Consider the following 21,059-nt stretch of genomic DNA (forward strand, 5'->3'; position numbering starts at 1 on the left):
ATAAACCAAATAAGACCTTTGTCTTGTTTTGCTGACTGGCAAAATTGCCTGTACCATAAAATCCTTCAGCCTCCAAGGAGAGGCCAGGATTCTTCTGCTCTGACCTGGTTTTTATCTCCTGTCCCTGATGGGCAGTTGAATCGAGGGAGGCACGTGCTGATAGGAAAGGCCTTGAGGATGTGTGTGTGTGCACTTGTGAGCGTGTAGGTGTCTATAGCACACTTGGGCACACGCTCACAAATATACTACCAGCTGAGATCCTTGCTGTGGGGGATGGGATGGTGAAGCTACCAGTTGAACATGGAATATTGTTTGTGTCCAGCTCTTGCTCCAAAGTATCCACATCCTTTTCCTCACCTGCACTGGTCTGGGTCACTTTGCTCAGGTGGATGAAACAAAGGCCTAAGGAAATTCCAGCTCCAGTAGTTTCCTGAAAGAGCTCCTCTGGTATCCTCTTTGATGTCCGGAGGATAGTGAGTTTGAGTATGAGACTAGACTAGCACGAACCCACCCCTCTCTTGGGAAAACGGCTTGGGTTTGTTCCAGAATGGGGTCAACAGTGTCGCGCTTATTTCCTAAAAATAGCCCAACTTGCTAAAAACTTTTTTTTTTTAAATGGAAATCTACTATACCATAGTGTAGGTCTCACAACTCTCAGAGTCCTCCCTGTACCTTTGGATGAATCCCCGAGAGAGTGGGTTCCTTGCCCCAATTCCTAACATGGATCTGGTCTTCAAGATGAGAGAAAGAAATGTTAGGAAAGCCCCACTCCAGCAAATGTGATGCCTGTCCATTAGAATGCATTACTTGGAGGAACTGAGGATGCTTAGCAGGGGCGGGGGGGGGGGGGTGGGTACTCTCAAAGGGGATCAGACTTATAGCTTTAAAATACTCAAAGGGCTGCCATGGAGAGGAGGAAATAGACTTATTTAAGGGTGGAAGGGTGGAAGTTTCCAGAAGGAGTATTTTGGTTCGATATAAGAGCAATTGTCTAACAGTCATCCAGCAATGAATGGAAAGCTTTCTTGAAGGTGCAGAGAAAGGGTCCAGTCTCAAGACCCTGCATGCAGAGGACAGCAGGGATGTTGTAATGTAAATTCCAGAAGTACGTGAGGTTCAGAAACTGATGACCTCCAACGTTCCTTCCAGCTCTAAGATTATATGATTCTATATCTGTAATTTTCCATTTCCCTATTAAGAAAAAATTTTCCACATTCAAATTTTTTTTAGTATTTGATAAAGGTTGTAGGATGATTTCTGCTCTCTTTGTTCTAACATGGGGCTTACCCCTTTGCTCCATGGCTTGACAGGACATAAACACATCAGTGCTCTTTGTTGGACAGAGATGGGAGTTTACTGCTGGGCGGGAAGGTGCTGGTTACATGGGGCCTGGAGTAGAGAAGTTGGGAACTCCCTAGCTTGCCTCCTACCCAGAAATTCCTCCACCCAAAGGATATCTTACCTCAGTCTTGGATGGTGGACACAGCTGAAGTGGTCTGGAGCCTGACTGCTCCTTAAACCTACTACCTCAGCAGTTCCTCTAGCATTCTTCCAACCCCCTGTCAATTCCATAGCCTTCTCATGGACGCTGTATAATATGGATATCTTCAGGAATCCTCGGAAGCTCTTACCTAGCTTGAGGACAGAGTGAACTTTCCTTGAAAGCTGACTGTCTTTCAAATGCTCCCTCCACTGAGCTATCATAAAAAATAAAAACCTTCTCTTAAAAAAAAAACAAAACAAACAAAGAGAAACACTAACCTAAACACCCATTATGTACTAGATTATAACTTTGACTTTAACTTTTAAGTGGAATGTTCTTTTGTTTAAACAAAATCTTTGCCTTGAAGCAAAGATTGACTGGGTGATTTTTTTTTTCTTTCTTACAGTTACTTTGAGAACACCCTTTCTCTCTCGTTTGGGTTAAAGGTACATTGCAAGGAGAGTTCTAGGAGTTGAAAGTAAAAGCTGATAATTTGAAAATGAATAAATGCATACTAACTGACTTTATATCAGTGTTCACTTCCATTAGTAGAGTGTGTCAATGATCTGAGATATGAAGACCTCACCCTTGATGTAATCCCCTGGGGGACCCAATGCTCAGCTCTTCCAGCAATCAGCAAGGAGAGGTAAGCATTAGCTATCAGATCCCTTTAGCTAAATTTCAAACTAAAGGCCATGAACAAAGATGTTCAAAGGTGTTCAATTAGTCACCGGAGGAATATGAATCAAAGAGACACTGAGATACCATTACACATCTATCAGAATGGCTAAAACTTAAAAAGAATGAGATATTCAAGTGCTGGGGAGGATGTAGAGCAACTTGCAAACTCACGCACTGCTGGTGGGCGTGTAAATTGGTACAACCCCTTTGGGAAACAGCTTGGCAACATCTGGAAAAGCTAGAATGCCCATGATCCAGCAATCCCATTCCTAGGGATATACCTAAGAGAAAGGAGTTCATATGTTTTCCAAAAGAAATGTGTACAAGACTGCTTTTGCAGTTTTATTCATAGCACCCCCAAATGGGGACCCACCACAAATGTCCACCAATAGGAGAATGGATAAATAGGTTGCAATGGAATCCAACACGGAAATAAAAAAAAAAAAAAAAAACTGAAATGACTGACACCACAACATTTTTTGAATGAAAGAAACCAGACCCCAAAGAGTATTTCATTTAAATAAAGTTCAAGAACAAGAAAAGGCATCTATGATGATGCAAAACTATGATGACTGTGGTAGGGGGTAGGAAAGGGAAGTTGGGATGAAGGAGATGTTCTGTATCTCAGTCTGGGTGGTGATTTCATCATAGGTGTATGCATTTGCAAAAATCCATCAAGCTGATAATTTAAGATTAGTGCAGTTCAAATCACAGTGAGATACCACTTCATACACAACCATTAGGAAAACAAAAAAGACAATAAGAAGGGTTTTGTTAGTGAGGATGAGCAGGAATTGGAGCCCTTGTAGATGGCTGGTGGGATTGTGAAGTGGTTTTTTAGAAAACAGTTTGGCAGCTCCTCATAAAGTTCAACACAGAACTACCCCGTGGCCAGCAATTCCACTCCTAGGAATATATTCGAGAGAATTGAAAACATCCGTCCGCACAAATATCTGGATGTGAATGTTCATTGCAGCTTTACTCACACTCACTCGAAAGTGGTAAGCACTCAGGTGTCCATCAACTGATGAATAGATAAACAAAATGTGCTGTATCTACCCAGTGAAATGTTCTTTAGCAGTAAAGAGGAATGAAGTATTGATACCTGCTCCAACATGGATGAATCCTGGAAACATGCGAAGTGAAAGAGGCTGGTTACGAAAGGCCATATGTTGAATGATTCCATTCACATGAGATGTCTGGGATGGTAGACCGGAAGTAGATTAATGGTTGCCAGCGGCTGGGAGCGGATGCAAGGAGGAGGGACTACTAATGCGTACAGGGTTTCTTTCTGGGGGGATGAAAATGTTCTTAAACAGTGGTGATGGTTCGCACAATTCTGTGAATATGGTAGAAACCGTTGAGCCGTACACTTTAGAAGGGTGGCTTAGTCGGTTGAGCGTCTGACTCTTGGTTTCACCTCTAGTGGGTAGTGATCTAGGGGTTGTGAGATCGAGACTGCATCAGTCTCTGTGCTCAGTGGGGATCCTGCTGGAGATTTTCTCTCTCTCTCTCCTTCTCGTTCTGCCCCTCCCCCCACTCGTGCACTCTCTCTCAAATGAATAAATAAATCTTTTTAAAAAAGGGTGAATTTTATGGTATGTGTATTACATTTCAATAAAATTAAAAAAAAAGATTAGTGCCCTTTGTGTGTATTTACATTTGAAAGAGAGAGAGAAGAGTAAAGATGGATTCTTCAGCTGAAAACAACAGGGAAAGAAATGTGAGTTAAGGAAAGAGAGAAGAAATCTCATTTGCTTGAACATCTTCCCAAAGTGCCAAGTACTTTGTGTAGAGCATTTCATTTAGTTGTTACAGGAGTCCTATTACACAGGCATTTCCACATGAAAGATGAGGAAACTCTCTTCTTCAGGAACTTGCTAAGGTTTCCAAAGCCAGGAGTTGGGGTCCACGGCTGTTTCTTTTCCCCCTCTTCTGCCCCTCAGGTGCCTTCCTCCAAGGGCTAGCGTTGGCCTGGGAGCTGATTTTGTCTGGAATAGTCATGTGGCAGAAGAGGACCCTGAGACCTAGGCATGTGACGTGGCTTGTACTAGATCCCACAGCCAGCCTGTGGCAGAGCTGAGTTAAACCCTGAGGTACAAGTGTAGGATTCTTTTGTTAATAGTCGATAAAATTAGTAGCACTGTACTAAGCCCCTAATTAAATAGCTCTGTTTGGTCCAGTCATCTCAGAGAGCAATCTGGAAGGGCTCAGTGTAGTGAGGATACGTCCACCTGGAGCTGAGAACCCCCTACTGGGATTCTCACTCAGAGCATTTCTTGGCACGGGGCATCAGAATATTCACTTCAGCCTTGTTTGTGGCAGGTTAATGATCCATCTCCAAGGGAATGGGTAAGTTAACTGTGGCAGGCAAATACTATGGAATATTCCCAGCTCTTAGAAGCAGGGAACTACAGGCACATTCCATAATACGACAGTTTTCCTAGAGCTGGGGAAAAAAAAAAAGCAGGCAACCAAATGCTCTTTAGCGCATACTGTTCATAAATTAAAAACACAACTCCCCACAAAATAATACCATATATTTTGTAAGGATATACACATAACAAAGACCATCTAGAAACACATTTGTGTAGTGACCTTTGGGGTGAGGGCAATGCAGTGGGCATGGTGATGCCTTGAGTAGAATAGCATGATTAGCTCAATTCTTTATCCCTGAGGCCTTGGAATTTTTTTTTTTTTTTAAATAGCATCAGATATTTTATGGAGACAGAAAATTGTCTCCTTTATTTAACTGACAGAGGCCTGAGTTCACCTGGAAGTGTCTAAATCAAAATCTACAAACAATACCTTTCAAAGTAAGGAGAAATTCCAAAGAGAGTGGTCCCTGGCTGGGTGGCGTTCTTCTGCAGATGCTGCTGGCCTTTCAAGGACAGCAGCTCACAGGGGCCTCTTTACTCCTTTCCACTCTGACATTCATGACACACATCTTCTTGAAGGCAGACAACCACACTGTCTTCCTCAGAAAGCCCACTGGCCTGGAAATGGGTTCTAGGTGAGGAAAATGAAGGCACAGAATGGGAACATGATTCAGCTAAGGCAGGTATTATGGAGCTGAGTTATAGCCAAAATTTGTATGTTGAAGTCCTAATCTCTCCGTACCTCAGAAAGTGACTATGTTTGGAGACAGGGCCTTTAAAGAGGTAATTAAGTTAAAATGAGGCCATTAGGGAGGGCCCTAATCCAATCTGACTGGTGTGTTTATAAGAAAAGGAAATTGGACACACAGACCCAGGGGGTGGGGGTGGGAGACATGTGCAGAGAAAAGGGCTTGTGAGGACATACTGACAAGACAGCCATTTGCAAGCCAAAGAGACAGCGCTCAGAAGAGATGAAACCTACCAAGACCTTGATCTTGGACTTCTGGTCCCCAGAACTGTGAGAAAATAAATTTCCATTTTTTAAGCCACTCAGATCATTGTCCACTGCCAATAATTTCTTTACAAGTGCCACAGGCCTGAGTAAATATGTAAATATATTTAATTCTATGAGATTTTATGGCAGCCCTAGCAAACAAATACAGTAGGAATCGACAGAGCTGAGATGTAGCTTCACGAGGTTAAAAACAAGTCTTGGTCCTCTGGCCCCTGATTGGTTAAGTTGTCCTGGAGGTCTTGTTTTCGTGAGCAAAACTCTGGGGAAGTTTTCCTATTAAAGACACCGCCGAAGAAGTGTCCACCTGGAGCCCTGGGATTCTCACTGAGCCTGGGAGGCTCAGTTGGTTTAGCATTTGAGTCTTGATCTCAGCACATGTCTTGATCTCAGGGTTGTGAGTTCAAGCCCCGTGTTGGGCTCAATGCTGACTACTTTAAAAAACAAAACAAAACCCCATCTTTTGGGAGTTGGAAGAGATGACTAAGGTGGATCTCTGGGAAGAACAAGAAGAATTCAATGAACTCACCCAGTCCCAGCACCCTACAGTTAGGGAAGCCTTGAGCAATTGGCCGACTGACAGGGCACCTGGCAATTATGGGGCCCCAGGTGAGGGGGAGTCACCATATTTGGGGAGATATGTGGGGAGAGACATTCAGCTGGAAGTGCCTCTCAACTGCCAATAATTCCTTTACAAGTGCCACAGGCCTGAGTAAATATGTACTTCTCATGAGCTTTTTTTAAAGACTGCTCACTCAAACAGCCCATTGTAGGTTTTTTTTAAAAAAGCCCAAGTTCCTTCTGCTATCAGACCAGAGATTATTGTTCCTATATCAAAGGACCAATGAAGGTTAACAAAGTTCAGGAATGGAGGGGCTGAGTCTGGTCAATCCACAGGGCTGGGGAGGTATGCCAGTACCATACACCCTAGGAAAATGTCCCAGTGGGGAGTAGAGAATAAAGGTTACTTCCTGTACTCTTGAGTTTTAGTGATGTTGAGACAAAGCAACACCCGGTGCTCTTGATAGAATTCATAGTGGCCATGTTCTCACTCCTCAGTGTCACCGGTCTTCTAGGAGCCAAGGAGTTTTATTGGTAAAGGAGAATAGACACTGTGTGCCTGTGTATTTGGGGGGATACCTTGTAGCAGCAATTTGGGGTGTAGGGATGTGATGGGAAGGTAGGGGTAAAAATAGGCAGAAAAAAGGGGAGGAGGGATAGCTCAAGTTCCATTGGCTCCCCCGAAAGTTTTGACAACCTCCTAAAACTTGGGCTTTTTTTCAACGAGCAGCAGGCAACCTTGGGGCCTGCCTTAGAGCCTTGTTAATGATCACAGGCAACATTGTTCCCACGCTATTACCCTACTGGTCCATGACAGACCAAGCCAAGTCCTATAGGATTTAAGGCAGCCCAAGCCTGTCTGGGCCATTTGTACTTGTTTGCTTGGTTGGTCCAGTTGAAATACCTGTTGAAGAAGGTGTCTCAGTTTATCTTGGCTCAAGGAGATTGCCTACTTCCCATACCCATATTCAAGGAACTGTGGCTGGAACCCAGCTAGATAGTCCTGGGGCTTCATATTCTACATCTACCACTTAACATGGTGTGAGACCTTGGCAAACTACATAATACGTGAGCCTCAGTTAGCCCAACCATGAAATGGGAGAATCATTTTGATTCCATAGGGTTGCCGAGAGGAATAAGTGAAATAAAAATATAAAATGCTCCTGGCACAGGGTGGCTATTTAAAAATATTAATATACATCCTTTCACTAAAAGGAAGTTTGTACCATCCATCCATCCATTCATTCATTCAACAAAAGCTTATTTATCTATTTATTAAAAATTTTTTGGGGGACGCCTGCGTGGATCAGTCGGTTAAGCGTCTGCCTTCAGCTCAGGTCATGATCCCAGGGTCTTGGGGTGGAGTCCCACATCGGGCTCCCTGCTCAGCAGGAAGCCTGCTTCTCCCTCTGCCTGCCGGTCCCACTGCTTGTGCTCACTTGCTCTCTCTCTGACAAATAAATAAATAAAATCTTTTAAAAAAAAGTGTTTAAAAAAAATTTTAGTGTTAAAAAAAATTTTAGTGTTTAAAAAAATTTTTTTTAAGTAGGCTCCACACCCAACATGAGGCTCCAGCTCATAACCCTGAAATCAAGAGACACGCTCTACCAACTGAGCCAGCCAGCACCCCTGCTCAACAAAGTTTTATCGAGTGCCAACTAAAAGCTAGCAAATGATGCTCCCTGCACTTTGGCAACATGGTGGCCCAGATATCCCTGCCCTTATGAAGCATTTAGTCCAGTGGGTAAAAGGCAAAGTGGAATCAGGTGTGTCAGGGAAATTGTGGCATCATGTTTTCTCAGGCTTGTTCTCCGATGTCTTGTCACTTGGCCATGGGGCTAGACATGAACGTGATGCTCAAGGGGAATTCTGTGAACCAACCTTGAGAACAAGACCACGGTGACTCACAACAGGTTAGTTTCCGTCAGCAGCACACAAAGGGCTGAGGACAAGGTCAGGGAGCTCAGCAGCTGTCACAACAATCAGCACCATCTCCTACTTATGTGGGACTCTTCTCCCCTTGCAAGCTAAGTGTTTTCCGGGCATTACTCAGTGAATTCTCACAGCTTCCTCAGGTGGCAGGAGGGGCGGAGATTATTAGAGATGAAACATGCATGGCGAAAAGATAAGTGCCTTGCCTGAAGTCACACAGCCGGCAGAGGCACTGGATCCAGAATTGGGTTGCCCAACTTGTAGCCCATTGGCTCACACTCTGACCATCAGGGCCATGAGGTCAGGATGCTGTGTGCGGCTGTGGCAGGCGGGGCTGATGGTGGTAGGACAGTCTTCCCGCTTGTTGGTACAATGAGGGTTCTAATTCTGCACTGTATTCTGTTCAGGTGGCTCTGAGTGTTCCATTTAGGGATATCCCAGTGTCCGGCTCTTCCTTGTCCCTTGATACTGTCCTTAGGATGTTAATGCAGTGGGACCCTAGAGGCAACCTAGCCCAATCCCTTTGTGGTACATATGAGGAAACTGAGGTCCAGAGAGAAGAAATGACTTGCCCACGGTCCCACAGATGGGAAGTGGCTGAGCTAGGTCTGGAGCTCAGCTCCCAGCCACCACCAGCGGCCCTCCCCGCTCTGCCACTGGGAGGGCTCCCAGCAGTGGCCTGGCTTTACAATCCCAACCAGCCCTGTTCTCATCTGCCGCTCCTGACATCCACGTTGGAGTTTCTCCCAGCAGAGCACCTCTTTGGGATTTCTCTTGGAGCCCTGTCTGCCTTGAGAGCTGTCTTGGGTACTAGCCACAGGATGGATGCCTGGAACTCGCAGCGAATCCTGGAGCGTCCAAGGAAGGGAGCCAGAAGCTGCTGCCATACTTGCTCTTGTCTGCAGCACCAGCTCTTCTGAATCACCTTTCTCGCTTGAGTGCCGAGTGCACTTAGCACATGTGGGAATATTTTCCGATGACAGTAACTTCTTCTCCACCAGAGATAACATCTGTGTTAGTAAACTGTTTTACCTACCAAGCTTGCCACTTTCTTCCACCACACGGTCACACACCTCGGGGGCCTCCTGTGCTTCAGTCAGCGGCCGCCATCTTGGACAAAGCTGTCTGCGGCCTCTGTCCGCTCACTATCCTGCCTCTCCCATCGTTTGCCTTCTGGAGTCTTGTGGGCCAGCCAGACAAATTACACTCTGCTTCACCCTACAGGGTCCCCACACTTGAAGCCTTCTGGTACAAATGTGGGTAGATGGCTGTGGGCGGGAACGATCTACTTTTTATGCTTGGATTTTGATGTCACCTTAGTGTTTTTTGGGGTTTTTTTGATCTTCTCTCTCTCTCTCTCAGGGTCCTGGGAGCAGGGAGGCTTAAACTTTGTAGATCCCCACGGCCTGGTTTCTTGGTACATTCACGTGGACCTCACAGACACTGCTGCCGCTGGGACGTTACTGCCGAGGACTGTTGCAGATGGACCTCTCTCCCTGCCTCCCCATTTCCCCCCAGTACAGCTGGCCTGATCCCTGCCATCCCACAGGGGCTTGCTGCGGAGGCCCCACGGCCCTGGTTCACAGGAAGGCAGGAAGGGAGAGAGGAAAGGTCCAGGCGCAGTGAGGTGAGAGATCACTGATTCTATTATAAGATGAGTCCCCTGTGGCCCAAAGGTGATGCTGTCTAGTGACACAGCTCTAAGATTCTACAAGCACTGATGGGAGGCCTTCCCATGGAGCTGTGTTAGAGCGCTCAGCACGTTCTTCTTGGTCATGAGAAATCTGCTTTGGGTACCCGCTGCGTGTACTACCTGCCCCCGTGGGGTTATCTAGCGCCTCTCTTCCTGATGCTGCAAGCATTCTACATCTATCTCGTCCAGCCGCACGCTCTGAGAAGTGGTATTATAACCGCCATCTTGCAGACAGGGACACTGGGGCTCAGAGGAGGTGTGGCACATGAGTGGAGTGAGGCTGAGAACACAAGTCTGACCCCAGCTTGCAGGTCATACTGTGTTCTGTCCTGTCCACATTCACACCTAAACCCAAATGGCAGGAAAAATGGCCTCAGAAGGAAAATAGTGTTAGTCATTTATCTGATGGTAAACATAATTTTTGTTGACTGTAAAAAATTCCGATGGTCACCAAATTTGGGATATAGATTCCTCAGGTGGGGAAGAAGGGGGAGGGGTGAGTGGCGTAAAGATTGTTCGGGGGCTTCAGTTGTAATAGTAAGGCTTTCGGGTTTGGGTTTTTTTTTGTTTTTTGTTTTTTGGTTGGTGAGTGCATGGATATTTTTCTTGATTTCCTTACTGTATATCTTAAATATTGCACACTAAACTCAGATCACTCAAGACAATCTCCAGAGCATTAGATTATTGTTGAAAATGGAGGAATTTAAACTATTATTTCTAATACCTGGGGCATTAAGGACTGAAAGGATTGTTTAAGGAACCAGAAAGGGGTGTACTTCCAGTGAGACTAGAGGAAAGCACTTTGGCAGAGAAACAATCATGGAATTCATTATTATGAAGTCAAAAATTACATCAGGCATTCCGCAAATAGTTAATGGGGACCTATATGTGCCAAGCACTGGGTTAGGCCCTAAAAAATAGACATGTTCCTGTTCTCCTGGAGCTTTCATTCTAATGAGAAACAAAGGTAAACATAGGTCAGTAGTCAGCAAAATCACTGTACAAACTGGGCTGACGACAATAAGAAGGGGTTTAAGTAGAGCTAACATTGCAGGGGAGAAGGCCCCTTGGAAGAGAGGAGCCCCCAGTGGACCCATCTCTTGGTCCCAAAAGGTTCCTCTGTCATCTCCTACTGCACAAATCTGAGGAGCTGCACAACAAACTCGGGGAACGAGGTGAGGGTGGAGACAGAGCCGGTATGAGGAGCACCAAGGAGGCCTCGAAGCCCCAAACGCAGCCAGTCTGGTGCTGGTTCCACCCTGGGTGTGCCCAGAGCCTGTGCATTATACTCTAATGAGGGGTTGGGCCAATGGTGGTGTGTTTCTTTCTTTTTTCTAATGAGGTGCTGTTTTGCATAGATAAATACTATGATTGTGATGTGGGAACCAAATGGTAGATCATTAGCAAAAAGCACTGGCAGAGGTGAGATTATGAAACCAGTTCTGCTTGAGGCCTGCTGCCTGAGCGTGGGAACTAGGAGGTGTATGACTGTCTGCACCTCAACCTGGGCCAACTGGATGGAGGCTGCCCTCTCCAGCTCATCTGACAGCTGGGCCGGGGCAGGAAGCACTCCTCTTCACTGTGTACCATGGATTCAGAATCCCAGGAGAGGGAAGCAGAAAGGGGAAGGCAGGTGGCTCCCCCACTGTTGGTGGGACCAAAGCTCTGCCTTTAACTGATTCCTGATTGTGGTAAAACAAGAGTGGGGGCTGTGGGTGTCCTGCATGAGGCTCCAGGATATCCTAGGCCTGGGAGGAGGAAGAGGAGAGGGAAAGGAAGAACGACCTTGGTTCTGAGTGTACAAGCTGGCTTTCCAGGGTGGGTAGCTGGGTCTCAGAGGAGGAGGTGAAGACCTGCAGGGAGATGCGACTTGGGCAGTCAGAGAGGAAAACTCCAGCAGCCTGGAGAGAGGCAGAGAAGAAGCCAAGGAGGGAGATCCCGGGCTCCAGCATCCAGGCAGAGGATGCTCCCGTGATGCCTCAGGAAAGTGGGACTCAGGAGCTGCTGGAGTGGTCAACCAGCTAGTAAATGTAGTGCACACAGTTTATGCTTTGGTGCGCCCATCCGTCTGCCTTTTGTCAGGCTCAGAAAACCTGCTGAGGGTGAGCATTGTTGACAGCTTCCAAGAGGTCAGATCCAGGAGATACATAAAGCCAAGGTCAGCAATGCCAGGGAGGAAGACACAGCCGCCTGCATCCCAGGTGTTCACCGCAGGGAAGGCTGCAGTGAGAGCGCCCCCTACAGAGCACATCAAGGAAAGGCAGCCCGGGGAACAGGGAGCCCAAGGGTTTATCAGGCTAGGCAAAAGCCATCAATTCTTTTACTCAATCAACAACTATTTGTTGAGCAACTCATGTTTCCATGGAAGTGAAATCAGAATAACCTCCTTATGTTACACATCTGGAGAGCAACCAGAGTTTTCCTTGGTTCCTCAGCACACTGTTACAACATCAGCTCTAAAGAGGAAGTGAGACTGGCTAATGGTCTTCATTACATCCAGATCTCCCTTCCTACTTCTACTGGCAGAGCAGCTGGAGAGAGGGCAGCATGGGAACTGGGGGAGGTGGTTCCACCTTTCCCAAGGTCCTGGGACTCAGTGGGACGCCTCTGGATATTCCCTAGACATGTTGGGTGATGTGGCAAGGAGTGTTAATGATGCAATTCAATTATGCCAGGCTGTTAATGAGCTAAGTGCTGTATCTTTATTATGCATCAAATACTGGAAGACATTAAATACTTACAGTGTCCCAGGCCTTCCCGATACAGAAGACCATGATTCAGTAAGAAGCTCGGAATCCCTACTTGTCCAACTTCTTCAATGACCTGATCTTAAATTGACCCGTAAAACTAACTCTGACTTTTATTCTTAGGGCTCCAAGAGAGTGAATTAGTGGGGGATTACAGTATTCATGTTTCACGTCATCCCAGGAATGGTCTTTGGACCTTGTTCTACTCTGTTCTCATTGTCGAGGCCCACCACACCACTGATTCCAGTTCTGGGAATGAGTTCTAAGGAAATTCTTCAACAGAAGCAAAAAACTGCATGTTCCACGATCCTTGCTGCTGTTAAAAATGGGAAACGACTTAGCACATAGGAGATATGAAATGTTAGAAAGCCAGTTGAGGAGATGGTAGCAAATCTGTACATGGTACAAGATACAACCATTAGAAGTGGTATTAAGAATGCCTTTGCAGAATGTTGGAAAATATTTCTTATTTGGCAGTAAATGGAAAAGGTAGAATATAAACAAGCAGGTATGTTTTGGCAATCTGTAAGGTACGCATTGATATTGAAGGCTGTTTGCAAAAGAGATAATTGTATTACATTGGTGGAATGCTGGGGATTTTATTATTTTACAAAATTAGTGTTTGTGTTAAATGTAATTTAAACGCACTCGAGAAGAAGAAAAATAATGCTACTTTAAAATATCATAGTAACCCTTCATGATTAGCCATTTTCCCTATCACCCTAAAATTGATTCTCAAAGTGAGGCGTGGGGCGACCTTGACATTATTTTCAACACGTTGATTGGGCCCTGCCTCACCTGGGACCAGAATCCCCTGCAACAGTACTCCAAGAATGAGAAGTTCAGCCAGGCTGTGAAATGATTCTAATACCCATTGATGTTTGAGAACCACTGTTCTAGAAGTTCTCAGAATCAAATTGAAAAGAAATGACAAGAGGGAGAAATTGATTTTCTTTCCTGAGAAGCAGACCAAATTTTTCAACTTAGCAAACTTATTTTAAACTTGTTTTAAACAGTAATCTTCCAAAATACATTCAATGAATATATTCTCTATGAACATCTGATTGCATTCTGCCTGAATATGTCGGTAACTATGCGTTAAGAATATGTTCTTATTCGATTCAATATATTCCTCATGAATATATTTCTTGCAAAATATTTTCATTAAATAACATACTTAAAAGAAAATATTTCATAAGAAGGATATATTTATATGAAAATTAAATCATTCTAGGTCTCTGAGTTTTTGAAAAATGGAATATTCCTTAAAATTGCTGTTAAGAAAAAAATATTCATTGAGAATATTCAAGAAGTTTTTGTGAAATTAGTGAATTTAGTGAATTCAGAGTTGTCATTCAGCAAATTGATCCTTTGAGGGATTCAACTTTTGTTGAATTGACCTAGAGTCCTCTCAAAAAGCCCAAGGGACTCTGGGCTATGCTGAGGTTTAGGAGCGGGTGAAGGTCTAGGAGGCTAAGGTTGGGTCAGCAGGCTGAGTAAGGATCTGGGTGTGGGAGGTGTCTCCTAAGAGGTCTTGTTTCTCACCCTGAGAGTCCTGAGGAGGCCAATGGTAGCTCTTCCTCTTTCCACATCCAGTGGGGGCTGGAGACTGTTGACTGTTTCATTACAGGGAGAAAGCAGCCCTTACCATTGTTAGAAATGTTAAGACCCATTCTATGGAGTTTCATAAAGGAAGGTAATGGTTTGCAATGCAATTGGATAAGTGGGGACAGATTGCATTCTTAGAGGGAGCCACCATATGTCTTATGCCCCTCACCTAAGGGGGGACATCCCCCCAGAAATATCCCTTCTCCCCTGGGTGACCTTCCTCTGTGACTCTGCTGTAGCTTTGTTGCTTACGCAGATTTGCACATGACCACCATTTTGGGTTTCACCCTGACAGCTTAGCAGCTATTGAAAGAGCCCTCAAAAGGAGACTGTGCTGTTGCCAACGGCCACAGAGAGTCTTAGATAATCCCTGACAACATCAGCTCACATCTATTGGTGCTTTCCATATGAGAGTTGGTGACTTGCCAACTTGCAAGCACAGTCTCACTTAATCTTCACTACATTGAGATCCAGTGATGCTAACTTGTTGCTTGAGGCCTCACAGCCACTGTGCAGTTGACCTGAACTTTGATACCAGGTAGGTCAGCTCCAGAGCTTCTGCCTCCTTTGGTTAGAGAGAAACACTCCATTTTATTACCCGAAATCTGTCTGCTGCCAGTGTAGTCTTGAGGACAAATTATTTTAAAGAGAAAATGAGGAAGTGAAGGAAGAGGTATTCTCATAGGTGGCTAGCCGTGAGCTTGTTACAGTTACAGTTTTTTAGACTGGGCCAAATGGACTCTGGGTCTTGGGACCAACAGCAGATGAAAGCTAGGGATTCTCTATTCAATAAAAAAGGAATCAATCTGGATTGATTCCTCAGGTCCTGAGGAACTCCTCTGAGTGTCATAGCCCGAGGGAGATACAAAGCACCTGACAAGAGCTTGTGTTTGTTTTGTTGGGTTGCTCAAGAAAATATAGGATGTCCAGTTAAATTTGGATTTCAGATAAACAACAAATAAATTTTTAGTATAAGTATGTTCCAAATATTATAGGGGGTATACTTATCCTAGTGAATTTTGTTGTTTATTTAAAATTCAAATTTCACTGGGAGTCTTGTATTTCTACTTGCTCAATCTGGCAACCCAATTTCTTGGGGGAAATAGCTCACAACCCAGGCAGTGTGTTAATAAAGACAGAGCGAAAAGTACAGATAATGGGGCCTTTGGAGAAAGGAGAGTTCTGGATGTAAATCCAAGGAAGTAATGCGATCTTCTGGGCAACAGACTCAGTGGAAGGAGCTTTGTGATGGGAAGGCTTCCTGGAAGAGCTGGTTCCTAAGGATAGGAGGGAAAGATCCAGAAGGGTAGAGAGGTGGGAAGCTACCTCTCTGCAACACACACACACACACACACACACACACACACACACACACACACACACACACACACACACCACTGTTGCTTATTTGGTTTATATAGGTTTCCACAGAAAATGAACTCCTGTTTTAACCTCAGATAATATTTATTAGGGATGCAATTTCAGCCTTGCATTCTATTGTTTTGCTTCCCTTGGAGCCCGTCTCTTAAAGATCCATTCCATTGCCAAAGCTGACCCTTCTTCTGTGGGTCCTCCTGCAGCTGAGACAACCCCTATTTCTTGTAAAATGTTTTGAGATCCTCTAAAGAAAAGTACTTCAGCAACACGTGAGATTGCTGCTGCGTGACCAGCTCATCCCTTGCTTTGGCCCTGGCGCCAAGCCAATCCTGAAAAGCCCACTCAGCTGTTCTAGGTTTTCCCAGAAGAGCTACCTGGGCAAGAAAGGAGAGGCCCAGACATGTTGGAGATGGCAACTGTTCCAGCCCTTTCCTGGGACTGGGTGGGACGGGACAGATCCACAGGGGCAGGGCAAGAGGGAGGAGGCTCCTCCAGCAGGGGCAGGGACCTGGGTACCTGGCTCTATCTGATCTTCTCCCTACCCTGGGGTGATTGAGGGCTGGGCTTACAGCAAGGGTGACTTTCCAGAATGGCCTGGAGGACAGGTGTGACCCCAGTGAGGAGGGAGAACATAACCCCCCCCCCCCAGCATGAGATCAGTACTCTGTGAATGCAAGGTGTTCAAACCCTAACTCAAACACACCATTTCCTGCCTGCTGCCCGCAGGTCTTAGGCCAAGTGACTGCTACCTCTTCCTCCCACGGGCAGAGTGGGTGTGTGTCTGTCTCAGTGTCTTCCCTGGGGGACTGACCAAGGCCAAGGTGTACTTGGGCTCACGTCTCTTGCAGGAACAATGGCTATAGCTTGCTCACGCCTGGATGGCTTGACCTTGGCATCAAGGTGACCTGAACTTCAATGGTGAGAATGGGGTGGGGGGAGGCAATGTGCAAACTGCCCGTTCATCCTCACTGTGCCAGCCACTTTGCCATGGGAAAGACTCACAGGCTCACTTTACCCTCATACCTTATTGCCCAAGAGCTAAACCGCGATGTGCATTAGGGGTCCTACCCCAGCCCCACAGACCGGCAGCCTTTCCCCGTTCTTTCGGCAGCCCTGGCCTGTGCATGGACTGTGTACCCTTTCTCTGAATGTCCTTCTTCCAACAACTTCTCTGTCTGGAGAACTCCTTAGGGGACAAAACTTGCCCCAAAGTCATCTCTCCCATGAAGCCTGCCTGTTTTCCCCTTTGGCGCCTTCTTCTTAGGGCTCTCTTCTGTCCCTTTGCTGGAGAGAGTGCTTACAAAACCTCTTGCTCTGGAAGCTTTGTGTTCCCAGCTCCCGGCCCTGTGCACGTCTCCACAATTGCTCCCTGACCCAGCCTGCACCCACTGAATGTTTGGGGTCTAGCCTGGCTGGACCTGGAGGTCTCTGGGAGACAATGCCTACAACCAGGGCTTTGGCTTCCCTTTCGGCTTCCAGTGGCCTCCCCAGAGGTGGGCTGCTGACCAAGCAGGAAGTACCCGGGTCAGTGCCCATGCACACTACCTGTGGCTTGTTTCAGCCTCACACCCGCCTTTTCTGGCTCATCTCGGAGGCACTGGGTTCCTCCTTTATCCCCCAGACTCCTCCACTGACCGCTCCCTGGCCTTTCCTGCTGAGTCAGCCCTCTGCTAATTGCCACCAGCTGGCCAGCCTGCCTTCCCGAGATGCAGTGGGCTGCCTGCGCATGGAGGCCGACTCTGGGTGGCTTGTTTGCTGGGGAACTGGCATGGCTTCTCCCAGTGAATGTTGGGGCAGCTAGCCCAGCTAGGCCTGGGGGGTGGGGTGAGCGGGGAGAGAAAGGCCCAGGAGAATGTAGGGAGATGGGGAATGGGCCTGGGGGAGACCAAGGGGCCCCCTTCTACTGTCCATAGCCTTTCTTTACAGCAGTGGTTCTCAACGAGGCAGGGTGATTTCCTCTCTTCACCTTCACCTGCCTGGGGCATTTGGCAATGTCTGGAGGTGTTTTTGGTTGTCACAACTGGCAGGGGGAGGGGAGAGCTGCTGGCATTCAGGATGTGGAGGCTGGGGATGCTGCTAAACATCCCGCAAATGCACAGGACAGCCCCCACGACAAAGTATTATTTGACCCACAGTTGTCCACAGCGCCAAAGTTGAAAAACCCTCCTTTAGAGAAAAGAGGCTGGGGCTGGCTGGGATAGGGGCCTCATGTTTGAGAGGTAGGCTTGAGCAGGTTTTCATTTGTCTGGGGGATGACTTGTTCTTAGGGCGCACGTGCGGCCTATGCAGGCCAACCCGCCCCTGCAGGTCCCCACAGGGAGCCACCAGCGTCTCCCTGCCCTCGCCGTGCTCCTCACGGTCCTCCGCGCATCCCCACCTCCACAATTCAGGCCTGGGGAGGGGGGTGCATTTCTATCAGCCCATAGTTTCAGAAGGGCCAGGAAGCAAGGGCTTTCCTCCCATTTTTCCAAAAACACTATACATGAAGGAACATTTTATTTTCTTTCATCCCCTATAGGATAACATTATTCACCACCATGCAATTGATTGCTTATTTTGTACCTGGAACTTTCACACATACCACATGGTATCATTGTCACAACAAGCTATGAAACAGCTACTGTTACTCCTTGGAAAAAAAACCCCAGCTGAGGTCCGGGGTAGTTATGTAACTTACCCAAGTCTTGTAGGTAAAAGGGGTAGTGCTGAGATTGGGACCAAGTCCTTGGCCCCCAAATCGGTAACTGGAACACCCCCAAAGATTTCTCTTGTAAGAATTCAGCATCATAGAGGAACTTTCTAAGTGAAAAAGACCACAGGGGCTCTCGTGTCTTCCAGAACTGTATGGGTATGAGTAGGGGAGACCAGGAGAGAGGTTTTGGGCCGCTAGGAAAGAGGAGGCTACCAGAGGATGCGACTGATTCCTGGGAGGGGTGACTCATGCTGCCATGAGTCAGCCTGGGCCCCGGAAGGTCCTCTTCCTCCTCCAGGGCCCGTGCTCCCTAGCGCTGGGGTCGGTCAGGTGCCTGGAAGGAAGGACCGGGTGCCCCTCCCAGAGAGCATGGTCTGGCCCTGTTCTGTCCAGGCATCCATCCGGGGAGCTCTTGCTGGGCTGCTGAGTGCTGCTGGAGCTTAGAGGCTGCAGGAGGCAGGCAGTAAACAGGAAATGGTTAAGTAAGAGCAGGTGGAGCATGCCGGGTGCTGGAGCAGGGCAGGAAATAGCTAAGTGGCTGAATGGACTCAAAAGAATGCTCTGCCCTCCTCCCCGAGGCTTTGGCCAAGGGCTGTCCACCCACCCCTCCCTGCCCTGCATGGAGAGGCACCCAGCCCAGCAGCCTCCTGACCCCCCGCTGCCCTCCTCAGTTCTGCTGGCGCTGGGAGGTGCTGCGAGGAGAGGGCCCAAGGTACCAGGAAGCCCAGCCAGGAGCGATGGGGCAAGAAGGAGCGGGTTCCTTCCCTCCAGGGCTGTGAGCCAGGCCCAGCTCCAGTGGCCCGGGAGTGAGGGGCTGGGGGGCGGGGCATAGGCAGCCTCTCCAAGCCCTAGAGGTTGTTTTCCTCCTCCTGGTTCTTTGTTCCCTAGAGGGCCCTTTGTATTGACTGGGGCTCCTACCCTGGGCCAAGCCCACAGCCAGAACAGTGGCCTGGGACCTGGACAGAAAAGGCTGGATGCCCCAGGGGCCTCCCCTGCTCTCCCCTTTGCCAGGGGAACAGCAGCAGGTGTCCCCGGCGGAGGGGTGGCACTCTCCTCCAAGGTGGGATGAGGAGCCTGAGGTTAGGGAAGTTACGTGGCTCACACAGGGAAAGGGCTCTAGGGCTTAAACCCCCTTCTGCCTCCCTGCCCTTCCCCTGCTCTCCCTCTGCACCTCAGTACCTCTCCTGTTCAGAGAATTTTCTTGCTCTTCCCTGGAGTAAAATCAGTGGTGCTCTGGGTACTCTCTTGACCCCTTTCTCAGGGGACCCACCCTCATGGGCAAGCAGGGCTCTGCTTCCCAGGGTCCTTTTGCAAGTGGGCTTCTTCTCTGCAGGGCAAAGGGTCCCATAGCTCCAGTCTTGCAATGTCACTGGCACATTACTGTCTGAGGACTCTGGGGCATCTAGGTATGAATACCCAGCCCTGGCCTCAGCAGGCAGGATTCCCTGGGTGCCTGAGGGGCCCACAGGGACACTGAGACAGGCGTCGCCTGTTCCTGTTGCTGGTTGTTCACCAGTACATGGCTCCTGGGTGCAGCAGTCTTGCAATGGGGAGTTGAAGGCCTTAGCCCCTGCCTGAGTAGGGGGAGAAGCTGTGCTCACGTATTTTCCTGATAGCAGTGGACATCAACGGTATCTCAACCCCCAAGGAATGAGAACAACTCAAGTTGATTGGGTTTTATGTTCTATTTGTTTATAGTAAGTGTATATTTAAGTATGTGCATGTATATATTTATACATGTATTGACTCATGTAATCCCTATAGCAACCCAAAGAAGAGGTACTTGGATTACTCCCATTTTCCAGATGAGGCCTAGAGAAGGGAAGTCACTTGCAGCGGTGGGTCAGGTACTCTGACTTCAGCCCTGGGCAGCTAGCTCTGGCCCATACTCTGGCCACTAGGCTGCATTGCTTGTGCGGGAGCCTTTGGAGGAGGCCACATTTGTTCTCCTTGAGGTCCCTCATAAGATCCTTATTCTTTAGGAAAAGTTCCTTGTCTCTCAGGAGCCAGAATTTCCCGAGCATCCTTCAATATATCCGAGGCTCTTGAGGTCTCTGATTGAGAATGCCAGAAAAGAGGAGGAGAAAATAGCTGGAGAGCTTGTCAGTTCTCCAGGCTGGGCCATGAGCATGGCCTCTTCCCGCTGCCACTGTTATGGGGCCCTGGGGAAATTCTGCCGTCAATTCTGTTCATTCAAGAGCCGTGGGTTGGCACCAACTTTGTGCCAGTCCCTGGGCTGGGCACTGGGAGGAGTAGCTAGAGCAGACACATCATGTGCCCTGGGGGGTTGGCGGTAGCAGAAGAGTATTTTCGTGCGTCTTTTGATTCAATGTGGTAGATGCTCAGATAGAGGGAAGTGTGCGGGTGGAGAGCGCGGAAGCAGAGAATTGGTACTTAGCCAGCCTGGGAAGTCAGAGTAGGTATCCTGCAGGTGAATGAGCTTGGCTGAGCCTTGAAGGATGATCCCACTTAACCAGGAGGAAGAAAAGGGGTCCGTGCCGGGGGGAGGGTGGGCAGAGTTGACAGTGTGGGCAAAGGCTTGGAGGCCTGCCATGCTGGTGAAAGCAGAGCATAGAAGCACCGCAGCATTTCTAGAGGTAGCGGAACGGGAGAGGACCTGGCGGGGATGGCATCACAGGGCCTGAGAGGCCACGTCAGGGCCCCAGAGCTTTGTCAGCCTCTGCCTCCTGGTCTGAAAGACCCCCGCAGAGAGAAGGGACTTGGGGGAAGACAGCGCAAGAGGTGGACTCGTGCTCTCTGCTTTCAAGAGTTACGATGAAGCTATGGTAATGGAGGCAGTAGAAGGAATGGAAGGCCAGACATTGATGATAGTGGGCACGGTAGACAGTGTGGGAGATACCCCCCGCCCCATGCACACTCAGCTGCATTTTGAAA

The 21,059-nt window shown here is 47.8% G+C and overlaps 1 long non-coding RNA gene across 1 annotated transcript; it reads right to left on the reverse strand.

Annotated features, from left to right (window-relative positions):
* Positions 1-2,525: 2,525 nt before the first annotated feature.
* On the reverse strand, positions 2,526-18,522 carry LOC114207251 (uncharacterized). The gene is made up of 3 exons (XR_003608819.2): positions 18,150-18,522; positions 4,973-5,173; positions 2,526-4,613 (listed from the first exon to the last, which is right to left on the reverse strand). It is a non-coding gene; the product is annotated as an uncharacterized LOC114207251 (long non-coding RNA).
* Positions 18,523-21,059: the final 2,537 nt, after the last annotated feature.

Source organism: Eumetopias jubatus, unplaced genomic scaffold, assembly GCF_037043125.1.
Source record: "Eumetopias jubatus isolate StellerSeaLion01/CBP00866 unplaced genomic scaffold, mEumJub1_p1.0 scaffold_7, whole genome shotgun sequence".
NCBI lineage: Eukaryota > Metazoa > Chordata > Mammalia > Carnivora > Otariidae > Eumetopias > Eumetopias jubatus.